General features: G+C 44.9%; 1 long non-coding RNA gene across 1 annotated transcript in view; it reads left to right on the top strand.

The window, feature by feature from the left end:
• The first annotated feature begins 1,420 nt into the window (after nucleotides 1-1,420).
• Nucleotides 1,421-7,510, top strand: part of LOC308461448 — a 57,704-nt gene continuing 51,614 nt past the window's right edge. The window contains exon 1 of the long non-coding RNA XR_013978898.1: nucleotides 1,421-1,947. This is a non-coding gene — a long non-coding RNA (uncharacterized lncRNA). The remainder of the gene's footprint in view (nucleotides 1,948-7,510) is intronic.

Raw genomic sequence — 7,510 nt, 5'->3', positions numbered from 1 at the left:
ATGACCACCCCATGTATTTAGAAGTGAAAGCTGTAGAGTCATTTGTATGGAAGTCTTTAAAAGAGCAAATATTTCCTGCTCATGGGCAACTCCGGAGGGTGGTTGGGGCAGGGCAAGGCCCCTCCAAACCAGGAGCTTGCCCCCTCCACTTGCCTCCCCCCTCCACTGCTGGACTCCTGCCCATCCTAGACCATCAGTCAACGTTGGCTGGGGCTGAATGAGCACTGAAGAAACACAGATTCCCCAACATGTTTTAGATGCTCATTGGTAGGCCTGATCAAGGAACCCCCACCTTCTGAGGTTAGCGGATGGTCAGAGAAAGAGACTTTTCTATAAAGGGAGCTGAGTCTCTGGATTACCATCTCCAGAGATACCTATTTAATTATTTGATTTTGCTTATTGCTTGCTCCACCCCCTCCACTCATTTTAATCTTTGTTGTTAAAATTGTTTTGTATGTTTTATTTCAATTTTTTTTCAACACTTTAAAAATAGCAACAGTTGTTTTCAACATTAGTAATGGAAAAGCGAGCTGCAAATGCTTTAAAACGTGTTTTTTTTTTAAATGTGGCTGTCCAGCCTACCTTACAAGGTTGTTTGTAAGAACCATCAAGTTATCACGAGGAGCATTATGAGTGCATTAGAGAGAAGTGCCGCATAAATAACTGTTGTGCAGTTAAATACGGGCCTGCAAAGCTGGCCAGATGGCTGGTTTTGCTCTTGATGAAAGCGGCAAGCTTTCTTTAAAAGACGCAAGAGGGCAGCACATGCCAATAAACCTTCCCAGCACTTCATGGGGGGGGGGGGACTGCTCTGGCTTCCCTCTTTTGGGTTATCATGGCCTGTTAACCCCATCTGAGCTCTGTTTTGGTTTCATTCCCTTTTATCACTTGCTGAAGGGAGACCTTTGAAGCCACAGAAGTCAGCTATGCTGAGACAGAGGAGTTCTCGGAGTTCGCAGTGCAGCAAAAGGTGCTCATTTCTTGCTGGTGAAGGCATCCTCGCAATAAAATCCAAAGCTGGTTCTTGAACTAATTATTGCCACGTAGCAGGGGGCATGAAAAATCTCATGCCTGTTTCCTGGGTTTTATATTAAGGAAACATAAAGTCAACCATTAAGCAACCTGCATTCCATTCTGAAAAGTATGAAGAGCAATATGTTTCATATGCAGATTAGCTGATTATTTATAGAGCAGCATCCGTACATGGCATTTTACAGAGTTTCCTATGTACACTGATCCAGGCAAGTCCCTGCCTCCAATGAGCTTACAATGTAATGTAAGCAGTGGGGGAAGACCCTGGGCATAGCCTGAGGGTGTGGTGCAGCTAAGTAGGACTTGCTGTGGTGAGTGTCTGGATAGGAGACCTCCTCAAAACTCCATGTTGAGTGGAAAACTCCACGTTGAGTGGAACTTGTCACCTTGAGTTCTACGATGGAAGAGAACAGAGATGTACAATATTAAAACAAATAAACAAGATGGGAGGGGAAGAGATGATAGGTAGCCACAGATGGGTGTGAGGAAATGCAGTTGCATGTACTTGAGCATAAAGTTGGGCATAAAGATTAAGAAAAATACTTCACTGAAAAGATGAGGGCTTGAGGAAGTATTGTAAGGAAGAGAAAGAGATAGGACACTACTTATGTGATCAGGGGGACCAGGTATAAGGGGTGGAAAGGAGGCTGGGGAAAGTCAAGTTAGAAAGCAATGAGACTGTCAGGCAACTGAGGGTGAGGCATGCTTGGCATGCTTCTGGGGATTTATTTTTTTTTTAATGAAAGTTGTGAGGTCTGTTTTGTTCATTGATTGATTGTCTTGCCTTCAATTCGGATTCCAGCTCAGCGTTTGATTCACAGCGCTGCCTCGGGGGATATTGCTTCCTCTCAGACTACGTTTCCCCAGTCAATAAAATGGGACCTTGAGCGTCTGGTTCCCAAGATGGCGGTGAAGGTAAAAACGTAGGAGAAGGAGGGCAGGGAGCCATTTTGTGTACCAAAAAAGAGCTGCACAAATTGATTGCTGGTTACTTTCCGTTCATTTTAAGTTCCTTTTTTTAAAAAAAAAAGTATACTCCACTCCTTCCTAAAGGCTCAAAATGGGCAGGTGTCAAATATGAAGAGTATTCTTTAAAAACAAACAACTAACACATTTAATGCTCCACACTAAATAAATACAATTTAACAATATTTTAATAAGTATAAATATATTGCATGCTCTTTGATGCTTCCTTTGCATCCTATCACTGTGCCTGTTATGCTACACCCCATTAACTGGGTGTACCCAGCAATCCCTTTGCCACATTGACTAAAGTCATGTTAGAACTGCTTGTCTTGCGGCTCAGTACTGAAGTTCTTAGGTAAATAAATTTTGTCTTGGGATTGCCATACCAGTTAGCGGGGAGAGAGCTATGTACGTATGTATGTAAAGCAGATTTGTGCCACTGACAGAAAACCCCTAATCATGTTTTGCTTGATAAACCATTTGCAAAGATGACCTCCCGAGATGCACAAAACCTAATAGCTAACCAGCTTACCTAGGTTCAGCCTCTTGTTATAGAATCGTAGAATTGTAGAGCTGGAAGAGACCCCAAGGGTCATTTAGTCCAACCCCCTACAAGGCCAGAATGGAGGACTAGGCCCCAGAATTTGTTGAACTACAACTCTCATCATCCTTGTCCATTGCTAGCTGGGAATGATGGGAGTTTGAGTCTGACAACATTGCAGAGCCACAGGTTCCTCAGTGCCGCTGAAATAAGTGATGTGTCTGGGAATGGCATGTACCATAGAGCTATATCTGTACCACCATAGACCTATACTGCTTTAAAAGCCATTCACTCTTTTAAGGGATCATTGGGACTTCCGAACGGTGTCTCTGGTATAACCACATTGTGATTTCCATATAGATTTGTTCCCTCATATCTGGAAGGAATGTCATGGAGCTGGAAAACATGCTGAAATGGGCCATCAGAAAGACCCGAGGGTAGGAGGAACTTTTCTGTGAGAAAAGGCCTTATTGATGAAGAACTCTGTAAATTTATTTATTTGCTGTTTCAGATTAAAGTTTTACAATCACATATACAACATGCAACACAAAAACAAGGTTCCAAAGCATCTCCTGGACTTCCCTCCTCCCCTTTGTGGGTCCTATTTTTAGTCATTTCCTCCTGCATCTTTTATAAGATTCCAAATCTTTTACCTCTCCACTGTGTCCAAAATTCACCATTAAACTACAAGTGTTATTCTAATCCTACTAATGATTTTAGCTGTTTACACAATGGTTTTTAAGATAAATTATAAATTTTCCCCATTCTCTATTGAAATTTTGGTCTTCCTGATTTCTGATTCTTCCCGTCATTTTTGCCATTTCGGCATAATCCATCAACTTAATCTGCCAAATTGATTAAGAACGTTAAGTATGCAACCCTATGCATGTCTGCTCAGGAGCAAGCCCCAATGATTCCAACCATTTTGCCCCCAAATTAGCATGCATAGGATTGCAGCCCAAAGCAGCAGGATGGGAGAACGTGAAGCATTTAAGCACAAGCATAGATATAGGAGTGGCCAGGTGCAAAAGGACAGTTGTGCCGAAGAGGAAATTTCAGCTGGTATAGCTTGCATGGCAAGAAGACAGGGGCTCCTGAACCTTTAAATTTCAGCAGGTATGGCTTGCCATGCAGGAACTGCCTGCTGAAATTCCTTTGTCTTCATAACCATTAAAGGTGAAGGCGCACCATCCTCTTTTTCACCTGGTCACCTTATAGAGGCAAAGAAGGGGTTGCATGCAAGCGAATGAGTCAGCTGCTAAAGGGTTGAACCAAGCAGACTGGGAGAGGAGGGGAGCGCCCTGCTCTGTACCATAGCGCAGAAAAGCAGCGCGTTCCTAGAGGAGGCTTGAAGCGAGCAGAAGGCTGCTGGCAGCTTTTCAGGCTAGAAGCTTTTGTGTGCCTACTTACAAGGCAGTGAGAAAGGCTTATAACATTGGGAAAGGTGAAAGCGAAGGTCCGTCCGTCTCTCTTATAACACCACCACCAGTTGGGGTCACCACCCTTTATCAAACCAAGGAGGCCAAACTAAAGTACTTCTTTATGCAACGCGTGCCTAAACTGATGGAACCTGCCGCTGTAAGATGTGGCGGTGGCAAGTGGCTTTTAAACAGACTAGGACAAACTCTCCGAGAAATGGTCTCTTGGCAACAATTCTTAGTTACCCAGAGTGGCTGGGGCAACCCAGTCAGATGGGTGGGATATTATTATTATTATTATTATTATTATTATTATTATTATTAGCAGCCTTGGTAGCTGAAATGGGACCTTCTACCCGTATGGCAGAGGCAGAACGATTTTGATTCCTGGAAAAGTGGAGATGAACAGGGGGTGGTCCTCTCCATCAGGCCCTTGTTGACAAGCGCATAAGGCGCATAAGCCATCGTGACTGTATTTCACCTCCCAGGGTCAGCGGCAGTGTTCTGCCTATCGGTTGTCGGGAGTTGCAAGTGGGGAGAGCACTCTTGTGCTCAGCTCTCCTCCCACAGCTAAGTCCTTCTTTTGGGGGCCCTCTCTGTGTGTTTGTGTGTGGACTCCCAAGCCCTCACCCCCTCCTCCCCTTGACTTACCTCCCCCTCCCTTTCCCCAGTTCCACCCCACCTTCCCTGCCAAGATGGCTTGATTAAAAAGCCGCTGCTCCTGGAATAGCTGCACAGCTGGTGATCCTGTCAGCACCCCTGAGCAGAAAGTCGCTGAAGATTAAAATCTCCAATTAGCGGGAACGTGAAGCCGGCAAGAAATGCGGCAGATTCCAAAGCTTGGGAACACCTTGATAGGGCTTCTTCCGCCCAGGATTGGGAATAAGCCCACTTTCCGGCCTAATGGCCGGATTTGGTGTTCCATGTCGGTTTATGCTGCCCACTGTTGGTGTGGATATTTATGCTATTGCTACTCAGTCTTCTCAGACATGGCTTTGTTTTCACTCTGGGAGTCCCTTTCCAAGGCTTTTAACTCTTGAAATGTGAGATTATTAATGCAAATGTTTGTTTAGAACTTGGGCGTTTCACGGTTTGCTTTTCTGCAAGTTGCATTTCTGATCCTCGCCAGATTCTCATGCCCAAAAGCCTAGTCGAAGGTGCAATCCTGTGTGTGTTTGCTCAGAAGTAATTCTCACTGTGTTCGAGTGGGTTTACTCCCCGGAAAGGGGACATAGGATTGCAGCCTAAATTGCTAATCCTTGTGAATGTAAGGAGTCAACATTATATTTAAAAAGGTGTTATCAAACACTTGACCCACCCATTAGCACAGAATTTAAAACCATGGATTCTGCATGATACCTTACAATTAGCTTGGAATATGAGCCCATGAATATCTGGCTCCGTCCTGAAGAGCGACTATAGCTGTTGTGGGTCATTGTAGATTATTGTGTGTTGATACAGAAATAAAACGTTGAAATGGAATGTTACGCAGTTTAACGTTTTCCCCCTTTACTTCGGCATGGTTAAAGGACAAAAGCTGTCTTGGATTTGTGCCATTGACAGTGACACAAATACAGAATATCAAGAGCTTGCCAGAGTGGTGTGCATTCTGCCACGGAACCTCTGCACAAGAGTAAATACTGTATTGTGCCTCTTGCCTTCCTGCTCCCAGGCTGTTAGCAGGTTGAGGGTGATTTAAGCTGGGGAATCAGCATGAGGGCAAGGGTTAAGGCTCCTTCCCTCAGAACCATAGTCCTGATCCAAATCTGTGAGTCTTGCCAGCTGCTTTTAACCAAAGAAAAATATGTACTGAGATCAAATCATGGATCTCTTGAATCAGGTTTATTTTGGGCTTCAAGGGCTTGGGGTTACGTATATAGCAGCTGTGGAAAAGGAAAGCTGTTAAAGATGGATGCTGAGAAATAAGGCTGGGGCTTGGGCAGAGGTGGGGGGAGAAACCGAAGAAGTTAACATCTTGGTTTGAAATGACTACGCAAATCTTTGCTTGCAGACCCCGTCTCCAGTAACCTTGTTCAAATGGAATCTGTGTTGACTTAGCAACTGTTTCTCTGCTAGAGAATCTGTTTTCTTTTTTCCTCCTCCCCTTCCTAGATTCAGGCTTAGTTACTTGGGAGAAGGAGTGCATAAAAATGGGGCCAGGCCGCAGCTGATGAAATATAATAACGCCAACCACCGGCTATGGAAATCAGTCTGCCATGTCTCTTGTGCATATACACACGCATGCACACACACACACACACACACACACAGTGCTAGCCGAACAGACTGGCATGGCCTTGTGTTGGCACAGGTTCAGAGAACCCTCCTGTAGCCTCTCTCTCCCTCTCCCTGCGTCTCGTTCGAATCAAAGCGCAGATGAGCCAATCGTAGCGGGATAAGGAGGGAGTTCGTGTGGCACGTCCTCACCTGCCATTTAATTGGATGTATTTTTAATTAATAGCACCTCGGGGACCGACATGAGACGCCGCCGGTCTTTGAATAGGGACTGGGGAGGAATTGGGGAACGTGCAAGGATTGGACCGCAGGGTGCTCTTAGTGGGCAAACACTGCCATCAATCAAGGGCCACTTTGGGCTGTTTGGATGGATCTCAGCACGAAGGGAAATGGATAGTGCGCATGTGTTATGTGCGTGTAGGACAGGCGAGGAATCAAAGGGAATAATTCGTCCTCCTTACTTCTAAGGACAAGCCCTGGCCGACTGGGAGAGGCGCCAGCCTCAAGAGGTTATCTTTACTTTTGCCTCCAAAGAGATGAGACTTTTGTTCGTTGGTAGTTAAGCTTTGTTTAAGACTTCAGGGGAAGTGGCATCTTATCATCTAGAAATTTGCATTCCTGAGTGCCAGGTGGGTGGCAGCAAATGCTCAGTATCAGGAGAGAAGCCTCAGAGGTGCCCTGTTTATACCAGGGCTGCCCCTTCTGGAATTCAGTTGGGGTGAAGGCAAGCAAGGCAAGATTTTCATCAAGGCCAATTGGATGTATTCAAGATGAAATTGCAACCAAGCAGTGCATGTTAAGAAGAGTGGGGTATTTTATACACACAACCTATAAGACTGCCAGTGGGCACCATTTTGACACGCACACTTAATACATTTGCCCTTTGGATTGATTGTAACAATTGCCACTCAGGCTGCTTCGAGACGAAATTTCTGTGGAGCACTGATCCTCTTAATTTGCTTGCAAGGAGATCAGACAATGGGTGCTTCTAGACTGTCGCTATATTCAGGCAGGATTTCATAGAATAATAGAATTTGATCACATATTGTTCATGCAGATTGCACAATTGATTGGGAGGCCCTGCTTCCCCTAGATATTGGAATGCTTGAGTTAAGGAAAGCGACAGGGAAGGCACTTGCTTTGATGCTACATTGTCCATCCTCCCCACAAACAAATCTGGGTCATTGCTCAAGGAACAGGTCGTCTGGAAGCTCCAATTGCTAGATTGAGCAAATATTGCCCTACAGTTCCCAGTGCATTTTTCAGTCACGTTCCCTATTACAAGAAGTCCAATTTGAAGTAGGATTGGGTTTGCTGC

Source organism: Podarcis pityusensis (genome assembly GCF_964106645.2).
Source record: "Podarcis pityusensis genome assembly, chromosome: 13".
Lineage (NCBI taxonomy): Eukaryota > Metazoa > Chordata > Lepidosauria > Squamata > Lacertidae > Podarcis > Podarcis pityusensis.
This window is presented reverse-complemented; position numbering and strand designations above follow the sequence as displayed.